Source organism: Leptodactylus fuscus, chromosome 2 (assembly GCF_031893055.1).
Source record: "Leptodactylus fuscus isolate aLepFus1 chromosome 2, aLepFus1.hap2, whole genome shotgun sequence".
Taxonomy (NCBI): domain Eukaryota; kingdom Metazoa; phylum Chordata; class Amphibia; order Anura; family Leptodactylidae; genus Leptodactylus; species Leptodactylus fuscus.
Window position 1 is genome coordinate 132,449,168 of NC_134266.1, and position 18,081 is coordinate 132,467,248.

The window sequence follows — 18,081 nt, forward strand, 5'->3', positions numbered from 1 at the left end:
CAAGCAAGGGGGCACCTGATGTCTGGTGATGTAGGTAGCCAGGTCCACTGCATAGTAGTGATTTGGAGACAGAAACTTGGAGGCAATACTAGGATAGCAGGCTCAGAAGGCTGGAGTGAGTAGGGGGGAAGTGGATTTTGCTCTGCTGTAGCGGAAGGTTGTGGGGCCTTTTCTAGGATGGTTGGGAGCTACGGTATGTCTATTCCCAGTCACATCAATGATGTCACTTGACATTCCCTAGCGCTGGAGATGCTCACTGTAACTAGGGCTTACTTTTGGAGTAGGGCTTATATTTCAAGCCTACTCCAAAAACCCTGCAAAATCAAGCTAGGGCTTGTTTTTTTTTTCCAAGATCCAGTTTTAATACAGAGCTCTAAGCTGAGAGCGACCATTATCTTTCCTTTTTCACTCTTTTTTCTGTATCTTCAAGAATCCTCTACTCAAGTAGCCTAGCACTATGAATTAGCTAACTATCTCTAATGGAAGAATCTGCAGACTATTTTCTTTGTTTCTTTGCTTGGCTGGAATTTCCTGTGTACATGTGCCTTGTTACCATCCTCCCCATGAGCTAAGGGAAGCATGGACAACATGAGGCAGACAGAGTATGGATGAGAAACCTGCATGAAATTGCGGACTTCTTTCAAGGAAATATTTTTGGCATCTATTGTTTATGCTTGGAAGATGCCTGCGGTCGGCTGACTGAAATTTCTTTTTTTACTGTGGACACGTGGGACTCTGTTACAGCCTAGGAACCTACCATCTCCCCCCCCCCTCCCAAACCCCTCCCATGAGTTGATGAAGCAAGGCAAGAGAGCAGATAGTATGGAGGAATAATCAGCACCCTGTCTCCCTGGATGGCTTCAGACTTCTTCATGCAGATAGAACACATGACAGTGGTAAGATTATAGGAGAAGGCCTTGCAATGAAAGATGGTGCACTTTTTAGGACATTTTTGTGGTTAAGAATCAATAGTGCTGATGCAAGATATCGAACTATCAGCTGTGAGCATGAGATCTTACTACCTACCAAAGGAACCACCAAATGTTATCATGATAGCTGCATATATCCCCCATCTCTGCAAAAAGGTGTTTCTGCCTGTTATATCTACATGCTGTGCCCCCCTCCTCGGTTCCTCCAACCGCAGTCGAGGTATATTATCAATATCACTTCACGCAGAGAACTAAATGATCCTGCAGTTTGTCTTTTTTTTTTCTTTCTTTCTTTTTAGTTGCTATGATTCCTAGTATCTCTCTATCTGCCATGAGCTAGTATGTGTTTCTCTCTTACTATATACTACTGTACTATCCATAACGCTGTATTCCCTATGGAGGGACTATTAAAGGATTGTCTTATTTTATTTTATTTTATTTTCATGGTAGGGCTTATTTTAGGAAAAACAGGGTAAGTTATAGAAAAGTACATATTGCAATTAGAGATGAGCGAACACATAGAAATGAATGGAAGCACCTGTGACGCCGGCTGGCAGCCGGCAAAGTCAGCGTCACAGGTGCTTCCATTCATTTCTATGGTTGCGTGCTGTTCGGATCGGCTGATACGAACAGTGTTCGCTCATCTCTAATTGCAATGTCTTATACAGTTGGCCACTGAGAAAGACTATGCCACACAAAGCAGTAAACTATATGATTTTTTTTTTTTTTTTTTTTTGCTGTTAAACTGCAGTCAGTGGGAAATGTATGCCCATAATATAGGTGTGGAGTCTTCTACTGAAGGTATACATCAGGAAATCTTCCTCTTTTCTTATGCTTTACGAGACTTGTTTATGGCACTATTTTAATAAAACTTTGTTGAACTCTTGTCACAGTAGCCTCTCTTAGACTCTTTACTATCCCAGCTGGCAGTCCTTACTTTGCAGATCTGAGATCACATCCTTTGGCTGATATACAGCACTGTGATGTGGGACACCTGTGAAAGCAGAGTGAAGCTGGAGAAACACCATGCAGAAAGTAGAAGCTCATTCCCTTTATGAATGTTTTACTGCCGCATAAAACCACTTGGAAATGTGTGTCTGAGCAAGATGTAGTCATAGAATACTAAAAAGTAGCTGCAGCAATAGCTCGCTAACTCTTCTGTTTCCTAATATTCCAAAATATTAAAGGTATTACTATGTAAAACTATATTTTCTGAAATGTAACTTAAGGATAATATTTCCTATGTACAGTATATTACTGTCACCCAGTGTCCATACAATGCAGAAATAGAAAGCCCAAATATAGTGCCTTAGTGCCATAATACAAACAGGACATAAACATAAAGTTGTCCAGCACCAAAGTGTAAGCAGGAGAAGATCCAAGGATAAAACCTATTTTTCCACACAATCCACAGATTCTTGATCTGATAAAAATAAACAACTTGAACTATTTGTAATGTTCTTATCATCGTTCTTGTATAATTTCTCCAAGTGTGCATCATCCTATTGAAAGAAGCCATGGACTTTAGAGAATTCCCTTGCCCTCAAGAGGTTTATATGCTCTGCAACCGAATTTAGGTAGGTAGTTAATATCAATGTAGCATCGAGATGAATGTCAGCAACCAACAGTGGGAAACAACTGATCTGCATTCCTAACAGTTGGGCCTCTCCTGATAGTTATAGGGTCAGTTCACACGGAGTTAATACGCTCGCATTTTGGCATTCCCACAAAATTACGCGCTAAAATTGCGCGCGTTATACGCCCGTAACGACCCATTGAAATTAATGTGATCTGTTTTGAGAGCTCACATTCTGACACATGTATACATGCCAGAATGCGAGTGCGTTAACTGCGTGTGAACTGTCCCTTACAAGATTGCACATAACACGTATGTTCACTGTGTCACTAGCAGCCCCTACTATGGCATATATGACAAATGGTTTAGAAGAGATTTTGGTAGTAGACTTTCTTTAAGCCCTCAGGGATCAGCTACAAAACTGTACTTACCGACCAGGCAAATGATCTCTAAACTTAATACTGGCTATTTGGACTTTTTGATCTTGAAAGAAGGATTGGAACCATAACTCTAGAAAAGTAATTTATAATATTTGACTAGAAGCCCTGGAAAACAGATATCTGTAAATACTGCAATGCTCATTTATTTGTCATCTGCATCCAAAAGGTTGTGAATTTAATATACAGTAGTGATATCCTATTCCTCGACTTTATATTGCTGATCTGCAGGTCTTTCAATTTTCCTTTTATGATGTTGCAGGATGTGGAAATGACACTTCTCAAAAATAAAAAGTTAGGAATATCCTCAAGGGATTTATATGTGAAGTGCTACACAGACTTAATGGTTTCCTACAATTTTACCTTAGCTTGCGATGATTCTAAGCAATATGATGGTAAAAAAAAATAGGTAAATATTTTTCCTAATGAAATATTTATTGAGAGATTAAAGGTCTGACATGTGGCTGATGACCAACAAGTAGGAGGCTATTTAAATAAAATGTAATACGTAATGATACATACATGGTCTCCATTGTACAGCAATAGTGTTAGATCAAACTGCATCTGGGAAAAGAGATTCCTGTCAGCCATATTGAATGGGGCTAGTTTTTGTCATCTAGTAACCAGAGATGGAATCAGGTGGCGGCTTGAGTCCCTGATTCACTTGGGGTCAAACAAGTTTGGTATGAACAAGAAGTGAAATGATTATACTCTGAGATCTCACCTTCCCACACTGCTTTTAGTTAAGGCCTCTTTGTGGCTTCCATTGCTTTTGCTCAGTCTCCTCGGTGAATTTATGCTCTCAGGATCACCATTGAGCAGATCATCTTATAACGTTCAGTGTGCCCATGTGATGGATTGGATTTCAGAATTCCCTCCACCTATCCCTCACTATCTTAGACTAGAAGAACTCTCGCATTTGGAGCTCCACACCTACCCCAAATAATTCAAGATGTGGGTGCCATGGGCTTCCTTTACTCGAGACTCTACCTGTCCTATTTATGGGTTGAGACTACCCTTCTACATAAAAAAAAACACTACAGAAAAACAGCATTTTTAAAAATAAGTGTTTTTGAAAATCCTAGCAGTTATACCTGTGGAAACTCTACCATAAGAAAGAAACACTAGCATTTTCCCTATAGGTTTAGTAAAGGAAGAAAATCTGCAGAGACAAATGCAATAAAAAACACTATGGAAAAAATTGTGATGCATTTCTGCTGCGTTTTTTTTCTACATTCAGTTTTTCAAAATTTAAAAAAATAAATGCTTAGCCTTAATTGGACTGTTGCCATAAAAGCCTTAACAAATACATATTTTTATATTTTGTTTTTAGGCAAGGAGCATCTTGGTTTGAAGACAATGGAACAAGCCGTAGAGACTGATAGAAGCATTTTGTATATATTTATGCCAGTATCTGTAGTTTAAAGAGAATATGTAAAAGCCTTTGTATTTTTTTACTTGTGGTTTTTAGCATGTAATGTCAAAAAAACTCATATAATCTTTCTTAGTAAATGTTACTAGAAAACATTTGAAGAGCAATATAAGGATATTATTTGCATTTTGCTTTTGACACTATTATAAACGTAATGTATATGGTTTAAAAGTGCTGCTTTTATTTAGAGAAATTCTTACTAACATATAATACATTTTTAAAGGACATTTCTATGTGCCTATGACTAGAGATGAGCAAACAGTGAAATATTCGAGATTCGATATTCGTTTCGAGTAGAGCCTCAATATTCGACTACTCGATCAAATATCGAATCCCATTATAGTCTATGCGAAAAACTGCTCGTTTCAGGGGAAACCACTATTTGACCAAAGGAGAGTCACCAAGTCCATGAATAGCAGGAGGAGAGTGTTTAGGAGGAGCGCTATGCAGTAAAAGCCCACGGAGCCCATTATAGTCTATGGGGTCCGTGTACTTTAACTGCACAGCGCTTGCAGTTGTGCTGATAAAAAGTAAGCTCCCTCGTAACAGCAAGCTGCCAGCTCTCCCAACTAGCAAAGACGAGCCTGCGGCAAATCAACACTGGTTCTTCAGCAGGCTCGTCCTTGCTAGTCGGGAGAGCTGGCAGCTTGCTGTTACGAGGGAGCTGACTTTTTCTCATAGGAATGCATTGACCAGCGTTGATTTGCCAGTGTACAGCATTCGGCCAATCAACTCTGGTTCTGCCGGAGGCTCGTCTGTAAGGAGGTGGAACCTAAGATCGGACCACAATGGAGACTGCTGTGGTCCGATCTTAGACTCCGCCTCCTCACAGACGAACCTGCATTGATTGGCCGAATGCTATACACTGGCCAATAAACGATGGTCAATGCATTCCTATGAGAAAAAGTCAGCTCCCGCATAAACGCAAACTACCAGCTCTCCCAAATAGCAAGGACGAGCCTGCTGCAGAACCAGCGTTGATTGGCCGAATGCTATAGCATTCGGCCAATCAACGCTGGTTCTGAATTGAATATTTACTGTGAATAGCTAATAGCATTTGATCAAGTATGAATATTTAGAATACCGTATTATTCGCTCGAGTACCTACTCGATTGAATACTACTCGCTCATCTCTAATAATGACATTTCTCATATAATAATATGTATTTGCTCTCATTAATTTAATTCATTAATTAAAACATTTAATAAATAAATGATACTATAAAAATATGTAAAATGCTGAGTGGGATGTCGAATGGCATGATATTAATACATAACCTTTATGGGATGACTCACAAGCTGCTTTAGCACAATCTCTGTTCTAAATGGTAGAAATCAAATAAAAATCAAGATTCAGAGCCATTGGTCAAACATTATGGAAATTAAATACTAATTTTACTAAGTATTCACTAAAACTGTCAAAATCCAGGACTCTGTACAATCCTGTGAAATACTTTACATATATTTACATGCATTACATAAGTATCTGCGCATCCTAAGATAAACTTTTGTGCGGTCTACCATGCAACCAATTTGTGCAAATGTCTGAGTATAGAATTAGAAAATAACTGGATGACAGATGTTTCTTTTTCTTAGTTATTTTTTTAAGCCATTCCTCATTAAGATGCACAGCTGTGCCGTTGCATATATACAGTATACTATATATATAGTATATAGTCAAATGAAAATGCTTACAGTGTTATAGTACACTCACAGGTAATGTGCCAATTGCTTCTTACACATTTAGGAAACTATTTCTTTAGATGAGTATTTAATGAGGCAATTTAATGGCATTAAAGAGGATCTTTCATGTCCTCGGACACATGAGGTTTTATATACCACTAGAAAGCCGGTGCTCTGAATTCATCATCATTACTGGACGGTAAGGAACACCCCCTCTGACAGTACAGAGCTATGGATAATACTGTCAGGAGGCGCGTTCCTCACAGCCCAACTATCAGGAACGCCCTGAGATATCTTTAAGGGCACCAATATCTCTTGCCCCAGGGCAGAAAACGGGAAAGCCAATATTGTGCTGATTTCAGCACAATGTTGGCTTTCTAGCGGTATATAAAACGGCATACGCGTGAGGACATGAAAGGTCCTCTTTAAGAAGACACTATACCAAGAAAACTCAATAAATACTCTATCCATCATAAGTGCATCTTGCTTTGTCTCTATATTAAATGGGGTTGTTCAGTTTCAACAAACAAATGTATAGTTATCATGTGATAAAATTTTCCAAGACACTTTCTGCCTCTTTCTCACGCTTTTCTAGATCTCTGCTTATTGTCATTCATTGTTAACTTCTAGTGGATAAAAATCAGTCCATAGCCATGTGATAGATAATGGTGGAACTACCTCTGAAGCAGTCAGGGTCAGGGACATTAGAATCACTAATGCACACTAACGGCCAAACATGGACTATATGAATAAAGCCTGACTGTAGAGTCGGAATCCGTTTATTTTTGTAACTCATATTACCGCAACGTTTAATCTGCAGCTGATAATAGGATGGATCTACATTCCCAATTTACAGGCTAGAATAATCAAATAGATTTTAAAGGAAACCTGCCAGCAGGTGCCCACATTATACACAACCATGTTTTAATGTGAAGCACTGTGGCATTTTGTAGTTGACAAAGGAGCAGGGTGCAGGGAGAAGTGTCTGCTGTGCAGATCCCCTCCAGCTTCTCCACACTCAGTTTGACTTGATTGACAGGTCTCTCCCTGACACTTCTCCTCATACGCAGCAGCATTTTTCAATAAAACACACTGTAATTCTTTGTAATATGTAAGCCTGTCAGCATTGCATACAGCCCATGGTTAGGGCAGCATGAGTATGACAGGTTCTCTTTATCTTGACACCGGGTATAATAAAGACTACAAAAGGCATAAGAATAGAATTATTAAGTCAGACAATATTATAAACATTAGATGTGGAAACATATTGTCACACATTTATGCACTCATATTGCTGAACAGTATTGTGCTGTATTCTGGTGTATTCTGATGCCCTGCTGTATTTGGTGCCTCTGTATGACGTAAAAACTAGTAACAGTGAAGCAGAAATCTTAAGATAGCTCTTAGCGCTCTAATTATCTGGGAATTTTCCATGCCTGGTGGAATTTGTACTAAATATACAGAAATAGCATTTAGGTGGTGTATGTGTAAGTATGCATGTATCTAAATATATTCATAATTAGTTTTCTTTCTGCTGAGTGTAAAATCCATGGGAGTCCCACAGGATCTGACTGCCAAGTCTAAATTCAGTTCCCATAGTTCTCATGCACATCTTACCTGTCAAATCGGAGCAGCCAAAACGCAACATCTTCGAGGTATGATCCTGTCAGGAATGAGACTTCCCTGTAAAACTTCTCAATGTTTCCTTTTCTGTGAATTGCTTAAAAATAAATCTCTTTAGCAGAATTACCATTTACTAGGGCAAAAGCCAAAGCCTGAATTACTGCAAGGTATGACCACATATAGCTGCGTGCACGTAATTAGAAGGAGGATTGGGGCAGAAAATAACATGTCTACAAGATCATTTCAACTCCTGTTCTATTCAGGAGCTTATTTTTTTTTTCTTCCTGTCAGTGAAGAAATGTCTGAATCTCCAAGATGATTTTTTGATGTCTTATTTTTCAGCTGTTTGTTATCTTTTAATGACTTATAATTAATTTGTTCTCCACTTCAGAGATTTCATTCTGTTTCCCCATTTGAAAAAAACTATGCTAAAAAGTGAATCCAACAATAATTATGCAGAAAAATATAGAATTACATTGAAAGTTTTTATAAAAGCTATTACATACATAAACATTAAAACAGGAATAATACAGTAAAGGAATACTTATTTGATCCCTTGCTGATTTTGTAGGTTTGCCCACTGACAAAGACATGAACAGTCTATAATTTTAAGGGAAGGTTAATTTTAACAGTGAGAGATTATCAAAAATAAAATCCAGAAAATCACATTGTATAAATTTTATAACCAAATTTGTATTTTGCAGAAATAAGTATTTGATCCCTCTGGCAAACAAGACTTAATATTTGATGGCAAAACCCTTGTTGGCGCACACAGAAGTCAGACGTTTTTTATAGTTGATGATGATGTTTGCGCACATGTCAGGGGGAATTTTGGTCCACTCCTATTTGCAGATCATCTCTAAATCATTAAAGGGATTCTACCACTAAAACACATTCTTTTCTAGTTAACACGTCGGAATAGCCTTTAAAAAGGCTATTCGTCTCCTACCTGTGGAAGTGCTCTCCGCCGCGCCGTTCGTTCAAAATACCGGTTTGTACCGGTATGCTAATTAGTTATCTCGCAGCGATGGGGGCATCCCCATTGCAGGAGCAGCGATGGGGGCGTCCCCATTGCAGCTCGAAAACCGACCGCAGCGCCGCCTCTATGGTCTTCGGTGTCCTCCCCTTGCTTCTTCAGCGTCTGTCGGACACCTGCGCAGTACGCTCTGTTCGGCTGCTCCTGCAATGGGGACGCCCCCATCACTGCGAGAGAACTAATTAGCATACCGGTACAAACCGGTATTTTGAACGAACGGCACGGCGGAGAGCACTTCCACAGGTAGGAGACGAATAGCCTTTTTAAAGGCTATTCCGACGTGTTAACTAGAAAAGAATGTGTTTTAGTGGTAGAATCCCTTTAAGACTTTGAGATTGTTGCTTGGCAACTCAGAGCTTCAGCTCCTTCCATAAGTTTTCTATGGGATTAAGGTCTGGAGACTGGCTAGGCCACTCCATGACCTTAATGTGCTTCTCTTTGAGCCACTTCTTTGTTGTCTTGAATGTATGATTGTGTTCATTGTCCTGCTGGAAGACCCAGCCACAACCCATTTTTAGTGTCCTGGTGGAAGGAAGGAGGTTGTCACCCAGTATTTTACAGTATATGGCTCCATCCATTTTCTCATTGATGCGGTGAAGTAGTCCTGTGCCCTTAACAGAGAAACACCCCCAAAACATAATGTTTTCATCTTCATGGTTGACAGTGGGGATGGTGTTCTTTGGGTCATAGACAGCATTTCTCTTCCTCCAAACACGGCGAGTTCAGTTAATGCCAAAGAGCGCAATTTTGTCTCTTCTGACCACAGCACCTTCTCCCAATCACTCGCAGACTCATCCAGGTGTTCAGTGGCAAACTTCAGACAGGCCTGCACATGTGCTTGCTTGAGCAGCGGGACCTTGCAGGCCCTGCAGGATTTTAATCTATTACGGCGTTGTAAGGAAATTGCTAGAACAGCAATTTCCCAGTAATTGCTGGTGAACCCTCGAGGGAGGGGCAGAAAAGACAGTGAGCCCTAAGCTGAAACACCCTGCTGTCCCTTTCTGCATGCTGGTTCTATCCTAAACAATAGGCGACAAGTGGTCGATGGACCCTTCCTATATATGGGACAACACAGAACGCAGACAAGACAAACAACAACAAAGGGAGGTCAGCTAGCCAAGGGTCCACTAACAGTCAAGCAACGCAGTACAGAATCGTAATCCAAGAGAATAGTCACAAGGGAAGCCAAGGGTCAGAGATCAGTAATACAATAATATAAGAAAGAGGAGTTTAGCGGGAAAAAAGTCTAAGGACAGAGTCACAATAGCCAATAAGCCTATATGGGCTAATGGCCAGTATATAGGAAGCCCAAGATCTGCCCTAGGCTTGATTGGAAGACAGGGTGTCAATCACACAGACAAGGATAGAATTAACCCTTTGATGAACAAAGGGAAATAAGGTGCAGGAGATGGGTGTGGTGGAAATTCAATTACTGAGATAGAGCAGTGTTCACACAGTGCAACAAAAAACACTAGGCAATGAATCAAACTGAACAAGTCTCCTGCACCGCAGCATGTAATCATAGGATGGCAAAGAGACCCAAACAGGCAGAGATGTTACAGGCATAATGTGTTACCAATGGTTTTCTTGGTGACTGTCATCCCAGTTGCATTGAGATCATTAACAAGTTCCCACTGTGTGGTTTTAGGCTGATCTCTCACCTTCCTCATGATCAAGGATATCTCGCAAGGTGAGATTTTGCATGGAGCCCCAGATCAATGTTGATTGACAGTCATTTTGTATTTCTTGCATTTTCTTACTATCACACCATCAGTTGTTTCCTTTTCACTCAGTGTCTTACTTATGGTTCTGTAACCCATAACAGCCTTGTGAAAGTCTATGATCTTGTCCCTGACATTCTTAGAAAGTTCTTTGGTCTTGCCCATGTTGTAGAGGTTATTGTCTGACTAATTAATGGAGTCTGTGGACAGGAGTCTTCTATACAGGTGATAATATGAGACAGCTTTTATAAGACAGAACTCTTAATGCTTGCTAGGGGATCAAATCCTTATTTCTCTATACAAAATGCAAATACATTTATAACATTTACACAATGTGATTTTCTGGATTTTATTTTTGATATTCTAACTCTCACTGTTAAAAGTAACCTACCCTTAGTATTATAGACTGTTCCTGTCTTTGTCAGTGGGAAAACTTAGATAATCAGCGAGGGATCAAAGACTTATTTCCTTCACTGTATATACACAGGAATGGTCAATCCTCTGAAAATGTATCGTTTGTGTTCAAATATTTATATCAGATTGAAGTTTGTCAACCTTAAAACTGGTTTAAAACCCAGGCTCAGTTCTTCATTAGTCTCTATTTCTTCTTGAAGACATGGAAGCTGTTGTTCGTCTTTCATCCCTTGTTGCATGAGCGTAACTTTTTCCTGTAAGATATATATTTTAAAGCCAAGTCCTTAGTACCTTACCCCTGCCCTTGATAACCCACCAGGCCTCCCTTTTTACTATCCAATCCTTTTCCACTATTCCCTATAACTGCAAAAATTATGCGCGCAAAATTATGCGCGTTATACACCCGTAATGACACATTGAAATGAATGTGATCTGTATTGAGTGCTCACATTCTGACACATGTATATGTGCCAGAATGCGCATGCGTTAACTCCGTGTGAACTAGCCCTTAAAAGGAAAAAGATTGTGTCAGGATTTGAACCTGTGTTGTGGTGCCTTGTTCTGTGTTTCTTGTTTGCTGAGATGTTCAGCTTGTTGAATAGTTGTCTGCTGGACTATTGTGTTGAACCTACTCATGAGGCTCAACATCCGTTTCTATGGATTAGAACCCCCTGAGTTAACCCTGATTGAACTGCCTATATATATATATATATATATATATATATATATATATATATATATATATATATATATATACAGTATGTAACTCTTACACTTGCTGGTTGTGTTAGTATTGCTTTTAATTAACTGAATACAGGCTTTACACCCAGGAGATCTCCTTGCTGGGCTCCTTGCTCCTTGCTTCTTCAGTTCCTTGGAACTTCCCCTTTGCTGGCCGTAAGCTCTCTATAGCTTCACTTCAGCTCCTGAGATACAACGGACTGTTACCCTGGTCTTTGTGTACCTGCTTCCGGACTGCAACTGCAGCCCCCTCGGGCTATCCGTGTGCTGCCCTCAGCCTCCTCTGCCTTACCTGACTACTGGACTCCTGCTTCCGTACCACTAGTAACATGACAGTTTGGGACGACCAGAACAATTCCTAGATCTGACAATTGTAGGAGAATAGCCTTGGTGAGAGAGGTAAAGAAGAACCAAAAGATCACTGTGACTGAGCTCCAGACATGCAGTAGGGAGATGGGAAGAAGTTTCACAAAGTCAACTAGCACTGCAGCTCTATACCAGTCAGGGCTTTATTGCAGAGTGGCCCAAAGGAGGTCTCTCCTCAGCGCTAGACATTTGAAAGCCCACATAGAGTTTGCCAAAAAACACATGAAGGACTCCCAGACTATGAGAAATAAGATTCTCTGGTCTGATGAGACAAAGATCGAACTTTTTGGCATTAATTGTAAGTGGTATGTATGGAGAAAACCAAACACCGCTCATCACCTGCCCAATACAATCCCAACAGTGAAACATGGTGGTGGCAGCATCATGCTACGGGCATGTTTTTCAGCTGCAGGTACAGGACGATTGATTGCAATTGAAGGAAAGATGAATGTGGCCAAGTAAAGAGATATACTAGAAGAAAACCTCTTCCACAGTGCTCTGGACTTCCGACTGAGCCGAAGGTTGACCTTCCAACAAGACAAGACAATCACCCTAAGCACACAACTAAAATAACAAGAGTGCCTTTGGAACAACTCTGTGACCATTCTTGACTGGCCCAGCCAGAGCCCTGACCTAAACCCAATTGAGCATATTTGGAGAGACCTGAAAATGGATGTCCACCAACGTTCACCATGCAACCTGACGGAGCTGGAGAGGATCTGCAAGGAAGAATGGCAGAGGATCCCCAAAGCCAGATGTGAAAATCTTGTTGCATCATTCCCAAGAAGACTCATGGTAGTACTACCTCAAAATGGTGCAAATACTCAATACTGAGCAAAGGGTCTGAATACTTATGGCCGTGTGATATTTCAGTTTTTCTTTTTTAATAAATTTGCAAAAATAACTACATTTTTTTTTGTTCCAGTCAAGATGGGGTGCTGGGCGTACCTTAATGAGAAATAAAATGAACTTTTTTTGATTTTAGCAAAAGGCTGCAATGAAACAAAAAGTGTACAATTTAAAGGGTTCTGAATACTTTCTGTACCTATTGTGTTTTCGTCATCTCACTTTCCCCAAAAAATATATATAATATAAAAATTAATTAAAGTAATAAATACCACACATTGGAACCAATAAAAAGTAAAACTTGCCCTGCAAATAAAGAGCCCTGACATATCTCCAATCATATCTTCAATAAAAGAGTAATAAATGTATAGGTGTCCTCAGGAAATGTATTCATCTGTTCAGTTTTATTTGTAAAAGTGGAAAAATGTAATAAAACAAATATAAATATGGTTTTGCTGTAATCATAATGACCCGATAAAGTTGACATGCTATTTTTAATGCAGAGTGAACACTGTAAAAACTAAATGCAAAAAATGATGATAGAATTGTGGGATTTTTTTTGGACTTCCCAAAAAAGTTAATGAAAGCTAATCAAAACATTATATGTACCCCAAAATGGTGACAGATGAAAGTACAACTTGACCCACAAAGAATAAGCCCTCACATAGCTATGTCGACAGAAAAAAAAAAAGAAAGTGAATTTTTGAATGTGGAGAAGGAAATTATAAAAAAAAACACAGCTGGGCATTAACGTACAAACTATTCCATGTAAAATTGGCTTAAAACATAACATAGAATGCTCTAATGGCTCCTAGGACCCTATCTATCCAATTTCTACCCCACTAAGGCAAACACAGCCAAAGTTATGTCAAAGAGAAAAATGACATTATTATACTCTGTTCAGATCCCAGAGTATAATAGATGGAGGCCCAGTCAAGGTGTAAAAAAATAGAAAAAAATAACCATTCATACTCACCTTCCTTTAAATCTTTTTGAAAAACAAACACTTTGGAATAGAGATGAGCGAACAGTAAAATGTTCGAGGTTCGATATTCGTTTCGAGTAGCCCCTCAATATTCGACTACTCGAATCGAATATCGAACCCTATTATAATCTATGGGGGGGAAAATGCTCGTTTCAGGGGTAGGCAACGTTCGTTCAAATTATATTTACCAAGTCCATGAGTGAGGGTCGGGCTGGATCCTCCGAGCAGTCTTCTCCTTGCAGCGTCCCCGTGGCATCTTCCGGCTCTTCATTCACTCTGCCAGGCATCGGGCCTGGGCAGAGCCGAATGCGCATGCCCGCACTAGAAGCGGACATGCGCAGTCGGCTCTGCCCAGGCCCGATGCCTGGCAGAGTGAATGAAGAGCCGGAATACGCCGCGGGGAAGCTGCACGGAGAAGACTTCTAAAGGTGGGAGAAGAACCAGCGTTGATTGGCCGACTATATAGCATTCAGCCAATCAATGCTGGTTCTGCATCAAACTTTTACATTTGAACAGCGAGTGGTACTCGATCGAGTACGAGTATTTCGAATACCATACTCAATCGAGTACTACTCGCTCATCTCTACTTTGGAATATTCTGATTATTCTAATTGTTACAAGCCAGTTCACCAATCTCTACTCAGGAAATGATTAACCTCATAACGACCACTCACTTTCTTGTGATGGCAGGTGTTGCAAGTCCTTACTCTGCAATGACTTCTTTCTGTCTCCTACTCATGCAATCTAACAGGAGCAGGTCAGATCTCTGACTTTCTGAGACAGAAGAAGACCCTGGGGAGAAGATGGAAGTGGTTTATTACTCCATTTGGCCACTCCTTTTTCACTACATAGCACTAAATAAGGACTATATACACTTTTAACTGGGCCTCCTATGGTTACAGTGGTAGATTGCAATTATAAAGAAAGACTAGTAAAGTGTGAATGACCCCCAGGGTTCTTTTATGACCTTATGGAGAATACATTATGTAAAAAATAAACATACTTGTACATAAAAAAAAATATTAAAAATGCAGATTAATTTTAAAACAAGCCCAGTCGACAAAAAACATTGCCATAACTGTCCTGCTCATCTGAGACTATAAACATAATATAGCAAAATGTTCATAATGAAATAAGCAACACATTTGAATACACCATTTTAGTGTCAACTAGCAAATTGAAAAAAAATACTATTAGTTAAAAAAAAATACAGTATTGCGCAAAAGATTTAAGCAGGGAGAGGAAAAATCTAAGAATGCTTTAAAAAAAGAAGTGTTAATATTTTATTTTTTTCAAAATTAAGTGAACAAGCAAAAGAGAAATATAAATCAATATTTGGTGCGACTGCCCTTTACCTTCAAAACAAGATCTACGTTCACTTGTACACAGTTATAAAGGAACTCAGCAGGGAGGTTGTTCCAAACATCTTGGAGACCTAACCACAGATGTTCTATGGAAGTAGGTCTACTCATATCTTACTGTCTCTTCATGTAATCTCAGACAGATTTGATGATATTGAGATCAGAGCTCTGTGGGTTCCATAAAGAGATGAGCGAGTACTATTCAAAACTCCCGCAGCCGCAGGGGGTTAAGCTGCCGACCGCCGGCAAAGTCTGCATGCCGGCAGTTTCCATTCATTCCTATGGGTGCGTGGTATTCGAAACGGTCGTTTCGAATAGTACTCGCTTATCTCTAGTTCCATATCATCACTTCTAGGACTCCTTGTTCTTTACTCCAAAGATAGTTTATAAAGTTCATTAAATAAAATACATTATTTACTATTCTACTTTTGAAAGCATTTTTACTTTGCAGCATTTTTTCCACACTTTGCAGCACTTTAGCGTTTTATATATATATATATATATATATATATATATATATATATATATATATATATATATATTTTTTTTACTCTTGGTATAGGTTACATTCAAGGAAACTAAGTGATAGTAGTAGTAGTGTTGAGGTAATGACCTCCGCCAGAATACGGGTCATTTCCAGTGATCAGTCACCTGCTCCAAATCAATCATGCATGTGTGCGCTGACCAGAATGAATTCCGACACAGAAGTCAGTGTTAATCCCAGTCCATGCACAAGCCCGGTGCCTGCTCACACAGTACTGAGATTTATTGAGAAAGTCACAAATCTTATACAGGAATGCAAGAAAGATAAGATAACTGCAGTCTGTAAGCGTATATGTCTTGTATCCGAATACACTGGCGATCAGTCATTGGCTCTTAAGTTTTCAACATCTTCTTAGGTTTCGATTCCCAGAAAAATGATACTGTCTTTCTTGTAAACCACATGATGATCGTGTGCGTCAGCCTCTGGGTGCGGTACTGGATACAGGCGCCATCTTAATGTATATAGGTATAATAAGCTTGCATAGAGAAAAATATAATTTCTTAAGCAGTATAAAAGATATATAAAAATAGGAATATATGGTTTACCTTCACAGTAGTAGTAATAATAATAATAATAATAATAATAATAATAATAAAAATTTCTACAAAGGTTGTTAAAGGGGCTCTATCAGCAAAATCATGCTGATAGAGCCCCACATATGTGTGAATAGCCTTTAAAAAGGCTATTCAGGCACCGTAAAAGTTATATTAAACTACCCCCCCCCCCGCCCCGTTTTAAAATAAAACCCTAAAAAAGAATGTGCTCTACTTACCAAACGTGCACGCTGGGCAGGCATTCAGGGTACGCCGTCTTCTTCATCCACTCTTCTATCTCCGATGTCCTCGGGTCCCGTCCTCCTCTGGCGCTCGTTAACTGACACTGATATAAAAAAATGGCCTGGGCGCCTGCACAGTAGCCGTAGTAGAAGCCACATGCTACTGCGCAGGCTCCCAGGCCATTTTTTTTTATCAGTGTCAGTTCACGAGCGCCGAGGACAGTTCCCGAGGACATCGGAGGAAGAAGAGGCGTGGAGGAAGAAGATGGCACACCCTGAATGCCCGCCCACAGTGCACGATGCGTAAGTAGATAACATTCTTTTTTAGGGTTTTATTTTAAAACTGGGGGGGTAGTTTAATATAACATTTACGGTGCCTGAGTAGCCTTTTTAAAGGATATTCACGCATATGTGGGGCTCTATAAGCATGATTTTGCTGATAGAGCCCCTTTAAGAAAGACGTAGAGGTTGTAAAACAAGAAACACAAAATTTACTTTGGTAGCCCAGTAATTAAAGAGTTAGGACCGTAAAAACAGCATTTGCACAAAAACACTAAAATGGTCTCTTCAAAATTGATGGACTATGCTTAATACAGGCTATCCATATAAAACTGATAAAGGTCTGACTGACTGGATTCCTGCAGATCATCCATTTCCTGGGTGTGCAGTTTGTGTATGGTGAACGATAGTTTTTATTGGTATTGTTACAGTTTACATAGGACCTTGTTATTGCATATTTTTACAGGGGGCCAAAATAGACTAAAAGCTGTCTTTCTGGTGATTTGATTTTTTCCCCATTACTTCACTTATCCTACTACCGGTTTTCTCCGAAAATAAGACAGGATCTTATATTATTTTTTTGCTCTGAAAGATAGGTTAGGGCTTATTTTCCTGACCTGACCCCCTTACGCCCAAAACAATTTAGAGTTGGCAAGTGCTAATGGTGAATGGGTTCTCACACACTGTGTCACTCCTGTCTCAGGTTTCTTGCCATTGCAGCAGCGTTCCACTGCAGCCAAGTGTAGCAGTTGGTTCCTCCTGATGACTGGAGGCAGCCACAATGTAGTCATGTCAGCGGGACTACCTGATCTGTGTGTGAGAAAATAGCACTATCGGTAGTCAACCCTCATTGTTGGGGAGAACTTTCTCACTAGTGCCATCTTGTGCAAATAGCTCCCTTAAAGTCAATGTTTGATTCTCTTGGGGGTGCTTGAGGACCCCCCTGAACAGAAACCTGATCTGCATAATAAAGCAGTTACCTTAGTAAAACCCTGGACCCATAGACTATAATGGAGTCCATTGGGTTTTCACTCAGATTCCACCCAAAAAGGGCAAAATAGAGTGGGGAACAGAATCCCCAAACATAACACAAGCATTGGTGTGAAGCCATCGTAAAAAGTACAACTTGCCCTGCATCAAAATACGGTGACACCAGGACAATATTGTATATTTCCAAAAATAACATTTTATTTATAAAAGCATAATAAAACCAATATAAATATGTAATTCCGTAATCATAATGACCCACCAGACAGAGCTGCCATGTCATTTTTAAAGCAGATCGAGCATCATAAAAGCAAAATGCAAAAAATTAGAATAGAATTATGAGTTA